Source organism: Arachis duranensis, chromosome 9, assembly GCF_000817695.3.
Source record: "Arachis duranensis cultivar V14167 chromosome 9, aradu.V14167.gnm2.J7QH, whole genome shotgun sequence".
Taxonomy (NCBI): Eukaryota; Viridiplantae; Streptophyta; class Magnoliopsida; order Fabales; family Fabaceae; genus Arachis; species Arachis duranensis.
In genome coordinates this window covers 21913182-21933981 of record NC_029780.3, presented here as the reverse complement: position 1 = coordinate 21933981, position 20800 = coordinate 21913182, and the positions used below count along the sequence as shown (strand labels likewise).

The 20800-nt window shown below is 27.7% G+C and overlaps 1 non-coding gene across 1 annotated transcript; it reads left to right on the top strand.

The window, feature by feature from the left end:
* The first annotated feature begins 5363 nt into the window (after positions 1–5363).
* Positions 5364–5437, top strand: TRNAI-UAU (transfer RNA isoleucine (anticodon UAU)). Its single transcript has one exon. It is a non-coding gene; the product is annotated as a tRNA-Ile (tRNA).
* The last annotated feature ends 15363 nt before the right edge of the window (positions 5438–20800 follow it).

Here is a 20800-nt window from a genome sequence, read left to right as displayed (position 1 = left end):
TTCTTGAGAGACTTGTCCGAGCACCAAGAGGATCAAGGGAGAATTGACTGATCTCCTTCCTCATTCTTACTCGGGCAATTCTACTCTTCTGTTTCTGAGTTTTGGGTGTGTGAAATTGAGGAAATTCTGTCTCAATTCCCATCTAAAATCTCTTTAAACCCTTTTCTGCATAATTGAATTTGATTTCTGTTCTTCTACTGCTTCTTCTTTAATTTTTTGTCAATTGCTTTGATAACTCGGATCTGGGAAGGAAATTGGGTTTTAGGCTCTGCTCCCTAAGCTCTTGAGTCCTGAGATCATAATTTACTTGGGTTCTTCTGTGAACCTTGCTGCATTTTAATTTCCTATTCTGTTTGAATTTCAGTTTACTCCAATTCATCTTCTACTTAATTAATTGTGGCAATTCAATTTCTCTTTGTTTAGATTCTGCAATCCCAGTCCTCGAATCCCTTTTACATTCAAGCAATTTACATTCCTTGCCATTTAAGTTACTGCAATTTACATTTCTTGCACTTTAAGTTTCAGTCATTTACTTTCTTGTTCTTTAAGATTCAGCAAGTTTATTTTCCTGTTCTTTAATTTACTGCAATTCTCCCTTCTCCCTTTATATTCCAAGCAATTTAGCTTCTGTTAAATACAACCCACTCAACCAAAACTTGATTCGCTTGACTAAATCAACCACTAAACTAAAATTGCTCAATCCTTCAATCCCTGTGGGATCGACCTCACTCATGTGAGTTATTATTACTTGATGCGACCCGGTACACTTGCTGGTGAGTTTTGTGTTGGATCGTTTTCCACACATCAGGTTGATCGTACATTTTTCTTGTCACAATGGTAGCCCCTTAGTTTTTGTAGGCAGTGGAGTTTCGGTTTTCTAGTGTCTTCCACTTTTGGTCTTGCTCATTTAAAACTTCAAATTCTGAGTTTATAAATTATCATTGTTGGTTGTGAGAATGTAGTGGATTTTATGCAATTTTTCTTTATGATGAATGATTCCTCTATTTGTTAACCCAGCTGACTTACGTAGGGATTAAAATCAGAATTGGAGAAAGCTTCCCTGCTTTGGGCCGTAGTGCTATCTACTTGAAAGATATGATATTTCTTAGATTTTGGCTTTTTGTTTACTTTAGTCTACACCGCATGAATGTGATCTCAGAATGAGTACATTTTAATGTAGCATGATGTAGCCTCCATTGTATTAGGGTGTAGTTGTATTTTTTCTTGGTATATGATAGTGCATCTCTTGGTTGAGCTTCATTTCTTCGTTGCTAATTGCTATTTGCTCAGCTAGCTAATCTTTATGTGGTTTGTTATTTTGCATATTATTAATTTAAAGATATCAATTTTCATTTTGTTGATCACTTATCTGAGTTTATTAATGATAGGGTCTATGTTCTCACTTTGGGTATTTTTATTGAGGAACAAAAAATTAAGTTTTCTTGTGAGGAAAGCAGTGATGAAGAAGAAGAAGCAGCAGCAGAAAGAGCAAGTGAAGTGAATTTTGCAGATGAGATAAGTGGAATTAACACAAGACCTCCTTCACCAACTTCATCTATTAATTATTAGAGCAACAAAAATTGTTCAAATAAGTTAGGAAATTGAATAGGAGTTGCTTGCAATATAGGTCTTTTAATTTACTAGTACGAGGAAATCATTTAGAGTCCTTTGGATACTCATTAACAACTTTTAATTTACTCAATAGACTTTGTTGATGTATGTTTGTTACTTATTATTATAGTTGATGTATCAATACACTTTGTTTATATTTTTAATTATATTGACTTGCTTGTTTATAGTAATTTTTTTTAGTTTGATAATACGTTGAATTTGTTTATTTTTGAAATATTATAAATATTTGAATACAAATTAGATAAAAATTTGTATTAAATTTATATTTATTTTGTATGAAAACAAGTTTATTTTGTAATTGGAAAAATAAAAAAATTCTATTTTACCTTACTGACAGATTTACAGACGAATTTTTTGTCTGTAATAAGAGTGTGAGATGATTTTTCAAAGTTCAAATTACAGACAGAAAATCTGTCGGAAAATCCGTCTGTAATTACAGATGAAAAATCCGTCTGTAATTACAGACGGAAAATCTGTCGGAAAATCCGTCTGTAATTACAGACAAAAAATCTGTCGAAAAATCCGTCTGTAATTACAGACGGAAAATCCGTCGAAAAGTTCGTCGTTTTCGGAAAATGGATGGAGAATTTACAGAGGAAAAATCCGTCGGTAACTGGTAAAAATCCGTCTGTAATTTTTCGACGGAAAAAAATCCGTCGGTAAATAATTTCCGACGAGGCTTTTACAGAGGGACAAAATCCGTCGGTAATTTCGTCGGTAACCAAAAATTCATCTGTAATAAAGGCTAAATCTGTCTGTAAATCTGTCTGTATTAATCCATTTTCTAGTTGTGACTATACTTGTATTATATTTTAAATATACTAGCCAAGTAGCCAACACATTTTATGGTCCATGATTCACTAATATTTAATAAAGTATGAAAAATTAAACCATTTTAACATATATTTAATGAACTTATGTTTGAAATAAGTTAGTTATTCATACAGTTTAAGTAATTTTTAAAATTTTATAATGAAAATATTAATTTAAATTTTTGATAAGTAATTATTAATTTTGAAAATGTCCATAAGACAAACGATAATTATTGTGATTGAAATTCATTATTTTACTTACACATATTTTTTTTGATAATTTTAAATTTTCTTATGAGATCGTGTGGTTAGAGTCTCATTTTCTATAGACTTATTCTTTTCACGACGGACGAGGTAGTTTATGAGATTTTTTTCTGCACATCTGGTTCTATATATAGTTATAGTTTTTCTCCTCGCTTTTATTCTCATATTTTTATAAGAGGGATAGAAATTGTGATTGTAATAATATGTCCGCATATAATATTTATAGTTAGTTGTATAAGAAGTCTTTTATATATAAAGTGTTGTGATTTGTAAAGTGCTGTGATTTGTATATGTGTGTTTTTTAAAAAAAAAAAGGTATTTTCGGTTTTATTTTTCAAAAAAATAGCGATACGATTTTAAGTTAAAGACTTTTATTTTATAATAAATATATGAAAATCATCGTAATATCCTCGCTATTAGAGTAGCACAGTTAGAAGTGTGACATTCTAATAATAAAGATGTTACAAGAATTATCAATTTCGTAATTAAAAGGGATTATATTTTTCTAAAATAAAAAATTAATAAAATAAAAAATAAAATTCCAATCAAATTTAAATCAAGATAGGAAAATTCACACATTATAAACTAAAAATTCATTAGTAATAATTGAGTTCTTCATTTTTTCACTTTGAAGAATTTTTTATAAGAATCAAGAATACAGATTCCTGTAAAACCAAACCACCCCCGCGGTTTTTTTTTTTTTTCTAACAACTTCTACGGAATATAAATCATTATCATTTTCCATATCTAATTTTGTTACTAATAAATTTCGATTCATCTTATTAATACACGTTGGAGTTTTATGAAGTGAATGATTTGAGGACTAACAATAGTAAATGATAACATAGCCCTTTTATGTCTATTAGAAGAAAGATTTTCAGAAAAGATCGAGTTGTAAGGTTATTGTAATCTTTGTTTTTTAAAGAAAAAAAAATATATTAGTAATGTTAATATGTTAAATTTGGAAATGGTTAAACTCTGAGGCTTTGTGATTGTGGCTAATGATATTTAGATAAACAATTACAATATAGCCACTAAGAGTCTAAGACTTAAGTAAAAAGGTTTAATTATTTGAAAGAATTGGAGATTATAGTTAAGTAATATTAGGAGTTATTAAGTTGATGATTTTACATTATAGTTACTTAGGGATATTCAAATCTAAATAGATTTAAATTAAACCGTTTATCTAATTTAATTTAAATTAAAAATTAATTAAAATCATACTAATTAAAATTTATTGAATTCTATTTTTTGTAAATTGTATAAGTTAGATCAGATTTTAGATTTATTTTTTAAAATCGATCAAATCTAATCTAAACCACATAATATACTATAATAATATTATTTTATTATTATATTTATAATTTTATTTATAATATATTCAATTATTTGTTATACATTTTTATATTATTTATGTATTATTATTATTTAATAAATATTTTATGTTTAAAATAAAATTTATTTATTTTAACAAATTTATAATTTTATTTCTATTGTTATGTTATTGTTAGTTTTTTTAAAATATTGTTAAGATTTTGTTATATATATATATATATATATATAATTTTTTGAATTTACAAAACTGCAAATCTAATACAATCCAAACTTCTTAAAATTGAATCGGATTTGATCAGATTTTTTTAAAAAATCATTCGATTTAAATTAACTACACCGTAAGTAAAATCAATACTCGAATTAGATGAATTTTAAACTCAGTCGATTTAAATCACACTGCTAATGCCCCCAATTATAGTTGTGTAAGATAAGAACTCTTAAATTCTTAAAATGTGTCATCCGCGTATGTATCTAAGCTATTAATTTAAATTTATTGAGTAATAAATTTTTGGATGGTGGTTGCGAGAAATGTAATAGCCAAGTTTATATAGAAACTTCATATTTTAGTAACTTTAAGATAAATAATGATGGGATGCAATAGTTTTCTTTTTTATATATTTTTTTGCTTAGGACATTTGATATGATGATGATATAAATCTTTGTTTAACTATGATGACTTATATGGCTATTGATTAGTAGTAATAATTAGATTTTTTTTTTTTTGGGTTGATATCTAAGCATACATTATTTTATTTGTCATTCATTTCAAACTCATAAACTATATTTTGCTCAAGTATAATTTTTTTATGTATTACTTACATTTGTTGCCTTATTATTGGGTAGTTGCATTTTTTATTTTTTAAGAGTGAAAAATCTTTTATTTTCTTTTAAATACATCTAATGAAAGCTAAAAGATATTATTATTTTTGTCTCTCAATACATAACTGTGTTGTATGTAGTGTAAAATTAAGTGAAATAGATATAATACAAGAACATTAGAATAATCTCAAATCTTTAAAGATACACTGGATCACCACACACATATACAAGACATGATGAATTTTGTAAGTAATCATCATAGATTCTGAGTCTTTATGATGTTATTACTGTGAAATACTTTTTAAATTAACATTTGTATGTAAGCACATGAATGTAAATAAAAAGGGTTTATTCCCGTGCAAATAGAACTAGTGTGTGTATGTAAGTGTATAAGGTTTGGTAAATTTTCATTTTTTATTGACAAAAGTAATTATTTGGCAGTATACGTCCAATAAAAAGATACACGTTAACAAAAACCTAATTAGTAAACATATATGTCAAGGTCTCGTAGCTCAGTTGGTTAGAGCGTTGGTCTTATGAGCCGAAGGTCGCGGGTTCGAGCCCCGCCGGGACCAAGATTTTTTGAGCAATACTTCACTTCTCAAACATAATAAGTTAGTCTGAATGTCATAATTCTACTAACACAATTATTTATATTGAACATCTATACATAAATTAAATTGAATTACAAAAAACTTGAGAAAATATAAGGGATTGATTGATTTTTAAAGTTATTTTTTGTTTCTATTTCTTATTTTTAAAGTAGCTTTCATTTTAAACTTTTATATTAAAATAATCACTTGCATTCATAATAAAGAGACATAGTAATTTAAGAAAATAAGCAAAGCTAAGTGCACTTGTTATATTTCCATAGTCACACTTAAATAAAAAAAAAAGAAGATTGCTATAATTCATATCTCAAAAAAGTGATAACCATCAAACGATTTCTAATCGAATTATATATAATGTAACATGTAGTATAAATTTGTCTTTGTTTTCTAACAAGATAATTTGGCATTTGGTCTAAATTAAGAACCTTGTTTTTAAAATATAAACATAAAATATTATTATATTATTAAAAAAAAGTGAACACTCACTTTCATATTAAAAGAGTGCATAGAATACAGAAGTCATTCATTGCAAGAAGAAAAAGAAGAAAAAGAAAAAAGAAAGAAGAAGAAAGATCCTTTTAATAATTAATATATATACTCTCAGTGTATTTTTTTTTTTTTTGGACTTGTACTCTCAGTTTTAATATGTATTTGAGCAATCCTCTATTAAAATAGTTTTAAAAAATGGCCCAAAACCATTAGCACAAAATACACGCAGCCCAACGTTTTAGTAGAAAAATCTAACGTAGGCCCTTCCCAAGAGGCCTAACCTGTCCCGTCAGTACTCAACCCAATTTGCAACAGGTAGGATAAGGTGCCGCGTGGGTAGGGTTTTTGTGCGGATCGAATATATGTTATATACTTATATAAAATTATGTTTTAAATGAACGTTGAACCAAAAATCTCTTAACCAAATACAAAAGATCTTTAACTACTAAAAGAAAATCATGAATTGATAATTTAATATATTTTTCTTATATAAAAGTCAATTCTATTTTAAATTATCATCAAATTATATAATAATATTACATTTTTTGTAATATACAGGTAAAATCGAATGTCTGCGAATTGGATTTAAACTCTATCCTATCTTACTTATTGCCATTTGTATAGGTGACATAATCTACTACCCACAAAGAACTGTACAAGAGTTCAAAACTTCAAATTCTGAGCAAGTTAAAAAAGTAAAGTTAATGTGTGTGTATGTGTGTATTGTGTAAAACAAACGAAAATAAAAAAGTCACAATGCAAAAATCTCTCTCTTATTTGAAAATCAAGCTTTCCAAGCCCCGTAATTTGTAGGTACCACTCACATTCTTAGAAAGAGTTCCTAAAGATTGATTATGAACTCTTTTACTGCATCGAGTCTTTACAGATATCTAATGTCCAAATTCATATCTTATGCATAAAGTCCAAATATTCCAGTTACAACAGCAACTGTAAAACAATCGTTCTATATATAAAAATTCAGTTATTCACATCCACAACGTGCTTTTGTCCATCAAGCGCGCGTGATGATTCAATTTACAGTGAGAAGGGCAGTAAATTTCTAGTTACTGCTGAGCTGTTTTCCATAACTACTTAATTGTTTTGGAAACTTATGGGTAGGGTTAAAAAAGGGTGCAAGACTAGGCACAAGAAGTCGCAAACCCAATTAATTTCTCTGTCCAAGTCTCAGATTTTTTTATAGAACCGTACCTTCTGCTATGAACATCATCTTTGGTTAGTTGAGCCGTTCATAAATTCCCCAACGGTAATAGTAAATCTTCATAAAAACTCAGTAATTACTTATGGTACGGCCCTTGTGCTACACAGTATATGATTTTGACTTGGAGCTACAATAACAATATTACCCTCAAGCGAAGCGCCCCAATGTGCTCCCTGAACTAAGGACAAGAAAGGAACTTAGTTTATTTATTATGTTATATAACTTGACACCTGTGGCTGGCTGGAATCATGGACTTCAATGTACTACTAGCTCGTAGTAATTCTTCAAACAAGAATTTCCCATTAAGTTTCAATGTTTCATATCTTTATGTCCGTTTACATGATAGCGAGTGATACCTTGATAGAAAAGATTGTTACTTAACACAAACCTTGTTTTTACTACTATAATGACATTCTTCTTGACATTATATTCATAAATATGAAATCAATAATAACATAAATTTTACACTTATTCTTTAAACAATTACATATTTCAACACCCATGTCTAATAAATTATACATAATAATTTTTGAGTAATTATCTAAATCAATCCCCAAATATTATAAAAACAGACATTTTAATTTCGAAAAAAACTAATACACAAAAATATTTCCAAAGTTTTATTTTGGTAGATAAATTAATCTTTAGTTTATTTTTCGGCAAAATAATTACTCAAATCAGTTTCTAAAAATTTTAAAAGCGGACATTTTAATCCATAAAAAAATTAATACACAAATCAATTTCTAAAATTTTTTCCGTGTATCCCATTCATAAAAAAAAAGTAAAATAAAATTATTATTATTATTATTGTTATTATTAATCACACAATTATACTGTACCATAATTTTTTATATTTTTTGGACAAAAGCGATATTAAATTTATTTATTAGATTTTTATGTATATATTTATGATATAAAAATACTTTTTTCATATATATATATATATTCACTCAATACAGATTTTTTAAAATAGGAAATTGTCGGATTCTTGTTGACAATTTGACATTATGCATATGGAATTAAGTTACAAATTTGACACACTTTTTTTTGTTAAACATGGTTTTTCCACACATTATAAATCAAAGAAAAATAATATATATGCCACATGGATGTGTATGTTAAATTAGTCTAATTATGAAGTAGGAATTCAGTTAGCTTTTTGAGTTAATTGATAATTTGGTGAATAAGTTGAGATTCAAGTGAAAATAGAAGAATAACTTTGATTATACTTAATTTCTAGTTATCACACCAAGTTAAGTTATATTAAATACAAAAATATCAAATGGTTTCAACCTTGAGTTTCTTGTAGAATAATCTCTAATAACTTTATTGAACAACATTATTATTATTATTATTATTATTATTGAGTGACAATATATATATATACTTTTTATATTTTTTATGCAAAAATTATTTTTATAATATAAATACATACACAAAAATCTAATGAATAAATTTATTATTATTTTTGTCTAAAAATATAAAAAATTATGGTATAATAATAATAATAATAATAATTTTATGTTATTTTATTTTTATGGAGGGAGATTGTTATGTCGGACGGAAAAACGTTGGAGATTGATGTGTATGTTAATTTTTTTTGAACTAAAATTCTCGCTTTTAAAATTTTTGGAAATTGATTTATCCACTGGAATAAAATCTTGAGAATGTTTTTGTGTATTAATTTTTTTGAACTAAAATATCTACTTTTAAAATTCTTGGAAACAAATTTGACAGAGTGAAAATATTTTAATTTGTATTTTAAAATAAAATAGACGAAAAATTATTATATCTGAATAAAAAAAATTAAGAATTGATCTGTATATTAATTTTTATTAAAAACTAAAATATCTATTTTTAAAATTCTTAAAATTGATTTGAGTAATTACTCATAATTTTTTTATGATATCTCTTAGTTGGACACTAGTTGGTTCTATAAAACAACATTTCTGTTAAATAATTTCAAACTTAACATGCCACTTAAAATGTTAACCAGGACCACAGCATTGAAGACAAAGGCCTAAAGAGAGTTGTAGTCCTATAAAATGGGAGGAATGCATGTCTAACACTCCCATGCTCTCTACATCTCATATAACAATCACTCTCCGTACAAAACAGAAGAAAAACCATCAGTGCTTTACAATAATTAAAAAAAAAATGGGTCAGAGAGTGACCAAGTTGATGGCGGTGATTTTGGCCATTATCATGGTGGTGGTGCTTGCTTCAGAAGTTGAAGGAGGAAGAAAACTCAAAGGTGACAAGGGAATAATGAAGAAGGACGATGAGAATATGGATCAGCCTCAGAACTTCGTTGGAGGCATGGGTGCGATTTTACCAAGCCCTAATGGTTATACTTTTACTGGTGTTGGGTTTGGTCCTAATGGGTTTTGCACTTTCCCTGGGGGCTGCACTCCAACAACACTACCCACCATCACTAATCCTCCTCCTGCTTTTCGTCTTAGGGTGCCGCCGCCACCCCATATATAGAGAAGCAGAAGGTTAGGGTTTGTTTGGTTTGACGAATTCTTTTTTGTTTTTATTTTCAGTGTTTTTCTGTTTTTATAATTTTGTTATTTCACTATTTTTTTTTACAAAATGATAAAAACAGATAACACTTGAACATAAAATCAAAAAATAAAAATACAAACCAAACACTACGTGTCTTTGTTCTAGTATTTTAGACTTCTAGTATTTTTAAGCTTTTAATTTAGGATGTGTGTGGTTTATGTTTTGGTATAGTCTGATTTCCAGAGTCATGTTAGTTTTTTGTCTGGTTTTTATATGGCTGGTGTATGCCTGAATGTCGTTACAGGATAATTATATTGCAGACTTTCTATGCATACTATATTGTGGTGTAATATCTGAGATCCTATTAGAAGCATGCAATGTCTCAAGCTCCTGTCTCTTTTGTTAATAAGTTTTTAATTTTATTTCGTAGATAACGATTGAGTTACTTTAATTAATTAATTGATAAGCCTAGTATTTAATTTGTATCGCTGCGATATGATTACTACGTATGTGCATTCCCTGGTTCTATTTTACTGCCCGTTCAAGCTGATCGCAGAAACTCAGACCATTAATTTGGTTAATAATGCAAAATATATATGGATATGGAATAACGTCAAAATATGGAATAACATGAAAAAAAAAAACAAAAACAAACAAACAAACGGAATTAAATGAAACTAGCTCACCCAAAATAATAATGCTAGAGAAATAAAAAAAATAGTCAGAATTTGTCTTATTTAGCCTTCATTCATTGTCGCAATTACAATTAATGAAAACTAAATAAAATAAGTTATAGCTTGTTTTGGCTATTTTTTTTATTACCAAATATTTTCGCACCCAAAATACCACAAAACAGAGCTACCCTATGCTACCTATATCTCCACCAACAAATGACCTTGTCATGACGATCAAAAGGTGAAAATGAAAAACATGAGTCTTGAACGTGGTTTAAATTTGAGCTCATTCAATCGTTAACAAATCTGTGTGATAAGAAAAATGTTTAGTAAAAAAAAAAAAATCAATCAAAAACAGCTATAACTTACCTTATTTAATATTTATTAATTATTACAATAATTAATAAATATTAAATAAAACAATTTTTAACTGTTTTTTTTGTATCCCACGCATTATCCATGTGATAATCGGTTTTTAGAAATAATTTTGTATTTATGCAAAAATACTTTTTCTCTCGTCTGTTCTCACTGCCTGTTGGTTTTTAATCAATTGCCTCTTTTAAACCCCAACTAACCCTACAAGATTCCACTCTCAAATAATAATAATCATGGACTTAGACACAAATGTTTGTGTTTTTTTAGTAATTTTATATGACTAACAAAATTTATTATCTTTGTCAATTTTAAATAGAAAATTATTAGAAGATTATTAGAATTTATTATTTTTATCTATTAATTAGTCATTAATATTTAAAAATATGAGTTAAAACATGTTGTTAGATTGCTAAACTAAAAAATTTGGATTGATAACTAAGAGTAATAGCAAAAAAAAAATAAATTTTGATGATCTTTTAATATTTAATATTAGTATTAATATTGATAAAAAATATTAAACTATTAGGTTTTTTTTTTTTTCCATTTAAAAGGGAGCCCAAGCAAACATGTATGCATCCAAAGTAAAATGTAGCAGTAAATTAGCAAATGAATTAAGAACGAAACATGCTTTTAAACTGTTCATTTATATGAATTTTGAGCACGTAAAAGATTCTTACAAGTTGCTGACCGAAATAACATCAACTACTTAAATCAATTTGGCATCCTTGTATATGAGATTATTTTTCAGATGCAATAAGGTTGTTTACTGGGCATAGAAAGAAAAACACACGTGCGAGAACTACATATTAATGAATAAATTCGTAGAATTAAGTGGCTTTCAATCATCATGTCATAATCTAGCTCAAGGGATTAAGAATCTATCTTTGATAGATATGCAACCTATATTACATACAAGTTCATTATATAAGTTTCACACCTTTTTCAAAAACATGAACTTTGGGTAATTTATAAAGATAAATAGTAAAATTAGTCCCTAAAAAATTATTTAATTTATTTTTTAAATTAATTTTTGAAATTTTTTTAATTTATCTTTCAAAGTTTTTAAATTAGTCATTATAGTTCTTCTGTCACTTAGCTTCTATTACTAACGACGTCAAAATTTATTAATGTGATACATTAAGTAATACCACAATATATACTTAATAGTTCTAATTGACGACTAACCTGATAAATTTATAAAATTAGATCAAATCGATTCCGAATTGAGAGATTCCAATGTCTCAAGTTCTCTTCTCAATTAGATTTTGATTTGATCTAATTTTATAAACTTATTATGCTAATAGTCAATTAAAATTATTATGTTTGTGTTATAGGTTAAAATACCATATTAACAAATTTTAATACTGTCAATCAAAAAAATATCAGAAGAATTAATACGATTAATTTAAAATCTTTAAAAGATGAATTTGAATAAAAGAAAATTTAAAAACTAATTTAATAAATAAATAATTTTTTAGAGACGAATTTGACTATTTATGCTGTTTAAAAGTTTAAAGCATCTTTTATCTCTAGAGTTAATGTAAGGAGCTGAGTTAGATGGACTATAAAAAATTTTTTTATAATAAACAATATTAGTAACGCGCATGCGATAAAAAATGATGCCAAAATTATTTTAAAAAAAATTATAGGATAAAGTATATTTTTTATTTCTGAAATTAAGTAAAAAATTTTTAAAATGTACAAAAATTATGCTTGATTTGCCTGTGTTGAGGAATTGTTCTTACGAAATTGTTATTGAATCGATCTTAAATTTTTTAAAAAATTAACTATTAAGGATATATTTGATGCAAATCAAAAATTTTTGAAATAAAATTAAAATAAAACAAAATTTAGAAGTATTTTTAAAATTTTTATTAAATTTCAAGAACAAAAAAATATATTTTACCAAAAATTATAATGATTATATTGATGTCTAAGTCATCTATAATATTAATTAATAATATTTAATTATTTAGTTTGCTGTTGATAACGAAATCGGTAGCATGAAATAATAGTTATATTAGATTAATTTTAAAGATTATATTTAATAATATATTATATAATTTTCTACTATCTAATTATTAAATCTATATTTAAAATACCAAACTATTCTAATATAATGAAAAATAAATTGGTAATTTCGTATAGTATATTCAGGAGTTCGGGGCAACTGATTTAATCTATTATTACACAATTCAAATGTTAAATCATCAACTAAATAATTCTTAAAGTATTATTCTTATTATTCTTTACCTACAAGTCATTTTTTGATATAAATCTATACAAATTATTTATATTTATGTGCATATATTTTTTTTTAATATTGTTATTGCACATTTTTCTTCTTTTTTATTTTTCTCTTTTATTATCGTCATCACTAACACCACCTCCTCCTTTTTTTCCTTTTTTTTCATTGGAATTTTTTCTCCTCCTTTCTTTTTCTCCTTCTTCTCTATCATCAGTTATCTCATTGTTGAAGATAATTAATAATTCAAGTTTAGATTGGCAATTGAACCAGAATGAAATTTATTATTGTTTTAAATCCAATCAAGTAGATAAGGTGTGGTTCGATTCTAGTTAATGTTTCCGTTAGTAGTTTATGATTCTGTAGAAGAATAATATTTTTGTTTGTGAAAATTGTTGTTCATCATTGATGGTTTGAATTGAATGTAATCTAAAGGTTTTGTATTAGAGAAAATATTTTTTTGTATTTGCAACAAATTTAAGTGTAACGTGAAGATATTTGGGTGTAACACGAACATATTTTAGTGTATTATTTAAGAATTTTTTATGTATGTGTATTAATGATAAGTTCTTCATAATTCTAAACTCTTCTTCTCCCTCCTCCTCATCTTCTGCTGCTGGTGCTTCTTCTTTTTCAACATCATTATCATCATCTTCTTTTTTTTAATTCATATTTTTTTCGTTTTATCTTCTCAAGTTTCTTTTTGTTTTATTCTCTTAACAAGAATAAAACAAAAAAATCAGACAAAGAAGAAGAAAAAACACATAATGGTACAAAATTATTTGGAAGATAATGAACTTACATTTATTCAACTAAAAGAAAGAAAGAAATAAGAAAAAAAAAGAAGAAGCAAAAAAATACAGCATTAAAGGAAACATTTTTCTGTATTTTCAGTAAATTTGGGTGTAATACGAAAATATTTGGGTGTAACAGATATTTGAATGTATTGTTTAAGAATTTTCGATGTATATGTGTTGTTAAATTCTGCATAATTTAAAACTCTTCCTCTTCCTAGCTTATCCTCAACTTCTACTTCTTCTTCCTTTTTTTTCTATTTATCTTTTGTTTTTTGTTTTATTTTCTCAAGTTTCTTCTTGTTTTACTCTCTTAACAAGAATAAAAACAAAAAAAATCAAATAAAGAAGAAGAAGAAACACATAATGTTGCAAAATTACTTAGAAGATGATGAACTTACATTTATTCAACTAAAAAAAGAAAAAATCAAAAAAAAAATACAGTATTAGAAGAAATATTTTTCTGTATTTGCAGCAAGTTTAGGTGTAACACGAAGATATTTGGGTGTAATACAAAGATATTTGAGTATATTATTTAAAAATTTTCGGTATATGTGTGTTGATAAGTTCTGCATAATTCAAAACTCTTCATATTCCTCCTCCTCATCTTCTGCTGCTTCTTCTTCTTCTTCTTCTTCATCTTCTTATTTTATATTCTCATAATTCTTTTTGAGAGGAAAAATCAAATTAAAAAAATACATAATGTTGTAAAATTAATAGAAAGACGAGGAAGAAAAAAATGCAGCAACAATAACAATAATAAAAAAATAATGATGAAGATGAAACACGCAAAAAAAAGAGGAGAAACACAAAGAAAAAGGAGAGGAAAAAGGAAGAGGAGGATGAGGAGGAGAAACACGGAATACAAAGAGAAATAACGTGATTTTTACGCGCGCTTTACGTAAATAGATTTTGTTGGATTAATGTTAACTTATATAATTTTTATGTCAAAAAAATTTATATGTGTAGCAATACTCATTCTTAAATTTAGTCGACTGTAATTCCTGCTTTTTTTTTCAATAGTTAAATCATTTGATTTAAATATTCGTGACTACACTATAGGGATTTAGATCCTCTAAAGTTTGAATTTTACTTTAGAAAATAAAGTGTGATCTCTCACTATTAATTTCATAGGTGGGATAAAAAATAAATATAAAAAAATATTCAAAAGTAGAAAATTACATTTTACTCTTTAAAGTAAAATTTAAACTTTAGAGGATCTAAATCCACACTATAGATACTAATACTAATATCATTAACTTCAAATAAACACAGCTTATAAATTGAATTGTTCTCAAATTTAACATGTTAATATTAAAAATACATTTTATTCCTCTATGATAAAATCTTATAATAAGAATAATCTGAAAACTCACTTTCTAGAAAACGCTTTCTAATCATCATCATCGCGTCATCTTGACAAAGAGGCAGAAATTGTTCCACTTACATTTGTCATTATAATAGGTTGCTAGCATATTTTTACGTGTAGAAAGTTTGTTGCCTTGTACACGAGAGTCATGGTATAGTGTTAGATGAATAAGTATTGTTAGTAATGATTTGATTATTAAAAATACTTGGTTGCTCAAAATCGGATATTATAAACACTTATAAAAATATTAATAAATGATTTATTATCAAATAAACCCAAAGTAGTAATTGTTATGTTGGGTAACCAGAGATTAATGGATTGGATTCTCGGTAAGTTAGCCCAATCGTTTGAGGAGGGAAGTCTTCGAGCGGGTTCGCGCCACTGTGGCCTCCGTCCGACTTGTGAGCGTGAGAGAATGGAAGTGGTACCTGCAAAGACACTCCGATGTCTAAGTCAGCAAGGGTGTGAGCAGGTCTAAAGAGTATTGAGACTTAGAGATACCTGAGAGGTGTCAATGTATTTATAGTTGTGAACCAATAACCACCACTACAACATTTTCAGGTTGAGGCAACATTTAAAAAGTGTTGCCTAAAGACTGACAAAAGGTTGTTTTTGATCTATGACAACACTTTTGGACCTAAGGCAACGTTTTTGGGCAGCGTTGCGTATGCGGCCGTTGCCTTAGATCAAGACAACACTTTTTGGTTTCAAAAGCGTTGCTTTTGAGAGCAACAAAAGCAACATTTGGTAAGTGTTGCTTTTGGTTAAAAAACAACAACACTTCAAAGGTATCTTTGAGACAACACTTTTGCAATGTTGTTTTTTCTCATATTTTGACCACTACTAAAAAATATTGCCTATTTGCAATAAAATTCAACCCTTTTATGTGTTGCTTATAACTTTGAATTTGCAATACTTTAAAGTGTTGCTATTAGTTTTGAATATGCAACCCTTTAAAGTATTGCCTTTTCTTTAGGATATGCAACCTATACAAGTGTTGTCTTTTCTTTTAGATATGCAACCTATACAAGTGTTGCTTTTTCTTTTGGATATACAACTATATACATGTTGTCTAATATTCAAAATATACAACTAATAAAAGGGTTGCCTTTTTTATAAAAATAAAAAATATTTTTGTAATAAAAATACAAAAAATTAAAATTTACAATAAAATTTTTTGTTTATACATGTGTAATTATTTTAATTAATAAATAAATTTGTGCACAATAGAAAAAAAATTATAAAAGAGACAAAATAACTAATAATAAAATTCTAATTAAAATAGATATTAAAAAGTTCAATTAGTATTTCAAATACATGTTCATCAATAATTCTCAACAAAATAATAAAATTATTGTCTAACAATAATTGTCATAACAAAATAGTAATTAATATTTATCAAAAAGATGTCAATCTACTTGCATATTTTATATCCATGCTTGACTTGTCCCATATGCTAAATCTGCAAATAATACACAATAAAAAATAAGCAACTTATCGTTAAAACTGAAAAATTATAATAAAAATTTCTTTATGATATTAAATACTATAGATATAAAAGCAATAAATAGGTCTAAAAAACTCCTTCTAATGTGGCCAAGTTATAGGACGAAAGGATTCCTTGAAACAAAAAAAATATATTCAGACACACAATCAATGCAAGAAATATATTCAGACACACAATCAATGCAAAAAATGCAAGCTTCGATGGTATTGTTAGCAATGCGACTTATGTTTCATAAACAGAGGAAATAATGCAAACTTCGATGATATTGTTAGCAATGCGACTTATGTTTCATAAACAGAGGAAATAAAGAAAAAATGGTATTATCTCACGTAATTGATCGACTCATTTCAACTATAATAATGTGAGAAACTATAGAGTTTAGATCTTATCATGTTAAATTATTTTTCTTTCAATTTTTTCATTATATATTTAATTCTTCTCACTTGAATACATGATGATATTATATAATAAAGTTTCATCATTAAAAAAAACTGTACAAACAAAAACGTGTATTTGCATTAACATTATGATGAGTTGCAAGCTGAATCTTAATTTCATGTACATACAAAGAAATTTTATCACATAGGTGAAGCTAGCTACCTACAAAGTTGTGGTCTCAAGGCATCTCTCAAAGACACCATATACATGCATTGGCTTTAAATATGAGGATATGTGTTTGCGAGCTGATATATTGGAAGACAAAGGAGAATAGAAAAAAAATGAACCAAAACTTGCAAACATTTTCCAAAGAAATAAACCCCACGCACTATGGTTTCCCTTTCCCAAGTAATGAGCTATGTAATTCAATGCCATTGTGGTTCCTTGAAGGACCTGAAGGTGGGAATGGCACCGCTTTTGGCAAGAATCCAAAGAGACTTTGAGGCAATAATGCTTGAGACTTTGCCACTATTAGGCTTCATTTTGAAAACTTGAGTTTGTCTAGAACCATAAGAGATCTATTAAAAGGGTACTCTCATTAACCAACACTCCCCCAGTGGTTTCCATAGGTGATTCATAAATCTCGAGTAATCATGGTAGAAGATCCCACTTTTTTGTGAAACAAAGTGAGAATGGATTGCTGAGATCAAAGAGCCACTGAATAATTTCATACTTAATACAAACTATAAGCCTATAGCTCATACTTTTCATCCATATTTACAATTCATAGGAAGATCACATTGTTAATGAGTTAACAACATGACAAGAGTGGAGAAGAATATCTATATTGGAAAACCAAAATTTCCTTGTTCCCACGGGATTAGATCCAAAGCAGGGTATCTAAGTCTAACCATTGAACAACATTTTCCACCATTAATAAGATTTATTCATGAGAAAAGAAAGGTAAACCAGTAACTCTAATAAAAATTGTTATTGTTGTTATTAATCAACCATATTTATCAACGTCAAAAATAAATTAGCCACAGCATCCCAATTTGCCAGTCAAAGAAAGATTCTTTACAACAATATCCTGATTTTTAGCCATTTAACTTACTTGAAAATAGATCATTCTTTATCAAATCTGGGAAAAGAAAGGCAGCTACCAGTCCAGTTCCAAAGACAACTATATATGCTGTAACTGCAATTATGAAAAACACAGGCCATTAATCAGATATGAATAAAAGAAATTAAATTTTAAAAGTATGTATAAATAATTATAGACTCTACAATTTTAGAAACGAATTTGATCAAACCTGTAGCAGTCTTAACATTCAAAAACAGGGCAGCCACCAGAAATGCGAAGGCAATTTGTAAGTTTACATAGATAAAATAAAACACAAATTGGATTCCATAGTTATTCTCTCTGAAGAAATGGAATCCTGAAAAGGAAAATTAAATATCATCAGTATTAAAGAGAATTTTATTAGATAACCACTAAACAAAAGAAAGTCTTCATCAATTGACAATATTAATCTGCTATTGCCTAGTGCTATAAGATCCATAAGTAAATAACCTGTAACTAATTGGACTAAAGTATGTAATTTATGAACCTTAAATTATTGCGTTGACTCAATAAAATACCAGGCATAGTAGTAACCATATTAAGTGAAATGCAGTTCACAAGCAGGGTTAATGTGATATCTTCTTAATTTATAAAGACAATAATACAATACAAGAAACAAAGAAATTCCCTTGAACCTGATATTACATTACCCGAAAAAAAAAAACTTGAAGTGTTACTTAAATCAGAATTTTTGGTTCAAATTTACTCAATCTCAAATGAATAGGCGAATATCAATGTTTTTATATTAAAGTAGTTTCACAGTCAAATTGGAAAGAAAAAATGTCATTGTTACACATTAGCTGTTATGGTCCCACATTTAACATGAAAATTTGATCGGCTAAGTTTATCCAAAACATACAATATTGAAAAAAATAAATAATAGAAAAAAATCAAGAAGTGAAAGAATGTACAAAAATCCAAGTAGGTGTATTGATATAAGCAAAAGGAATATAACAAGAAGGTTTGACATGTGTGGTAAAATCTTTTGGCAGCTTGTTAATGAAGAAACTGCTGCAGAAGAAAAAAGAAATTAAAAAAAAGAGGGAATATTAATTTAGGATTGTTGAAAAAGAGTTTCAAGAAGATAAGAGAGGCTCATAAAAAATCTGAAACAAAATAATGCAACACAACATGCTTCTCATCTCAGAATTATGTTTATTGTTTACTTGTGCACCATCTGTCATTTCCTCAAATCTGAATCTGAAAATCTCACTATTTTCAGCTCTTTTTAATTTTAATTTTAATTTTTTAATTAAACAATCAGTATTTTGTTACATAAAAAAGTACAAAAGAATAACATAAACATATAAAAGCAAATAAGTATAAGATAAAAATATCTTACGAGGTCATGCCGCAACAATTTGCTATATATGCACAATTTGCACTTAGTGTTCACCAAAGATCCGTAAATATTTTTTTATCAATCTCCTTCAAGAAAAAAAAAACCAGAGATTAGTATAACAGAAATAAATAAAAAAACACACAATAAAATGACCACAACGACTTTTATATATATTCTCTCTTTGATGGTTGAGGAAATTATTATAAGCATATATGTGTCAAACACTTTATGCTCGCCAGAGAGTTTAATTTCATGTCACATGGATGGGATTTGAAGATAGCATTCATTCATTCATATCTTTTCAAAATTATATTAAACCTTAGCTTATTAATAAACATTAGAGTAATTTCAAAATTATATCTCATGTCTGTATCATGGCTGAGAGAAAAAGAAGACAGCGACCACTATTTCTGGCTTGAAGAAGGTACCTACCTAATTATCCCATCACTTACTCAATTTCAACCTACCTATTCCTATAATTCCTTTTATTACTCCTCCTCTTCGCCTAAATCAAATCAGATATATATATACATGCATCACTGTTAATTGTTTTACCGAAATTGGAAACAAAGAGAACCAAACTGCACTAAAAATTTTAATCAATATAGCTGCTTGTTCATTTGGAAGAAAGATCATAAAATATACTTGATCCTGTTATCTTAGGCTCTCAGCATTGAACGAATCTAAATCTTTTACTATACTATACGAGATCTTAGTTGTTTTATATAATCATTGATTACTTTCCCTTTACCGATTACATTCTCACCTTGTAGTGATGTGTTTCTTGGGAATGATCGATGATTTTTAGTTGTTTTGTAGGCCTCCGAGAGAGTTGCCACTGTAGCTTGTGCAGCAGAATATGCAACCTCTGATCCAACCAAAACTGACAGAAAAACAGCCTGCAAATTTGAATAAGACACGTTACACAGTTAAATAAAGATTCTAAAGAAATTATTTTGTGAAGCACATAGGCAATTCAATACTGGCAGAAAAGTAATAAATGTTATTTAAGTTAATCATCATCCCCCTCCTTCACAAGCTCCCTCCCCTAGCCATAACCCTCCATATACTCCAATAGTTCACCAGGAACACCAAGATCATCATCTTCTCCATATGTACCAACACCAATTTCTCAACCACCTTATCATACTCCAACTCCACCACAAGCTCCTTCCCCTGCTCATAACAACCATGACCTAATTCTCCATATGTTTCATCACCAATTTCTCAAGCTCCTTCGCCTGCTACCCACAACAACCATCACCCAAACCCTCTAAAAACACCATCACCACTTTCCTACCCTC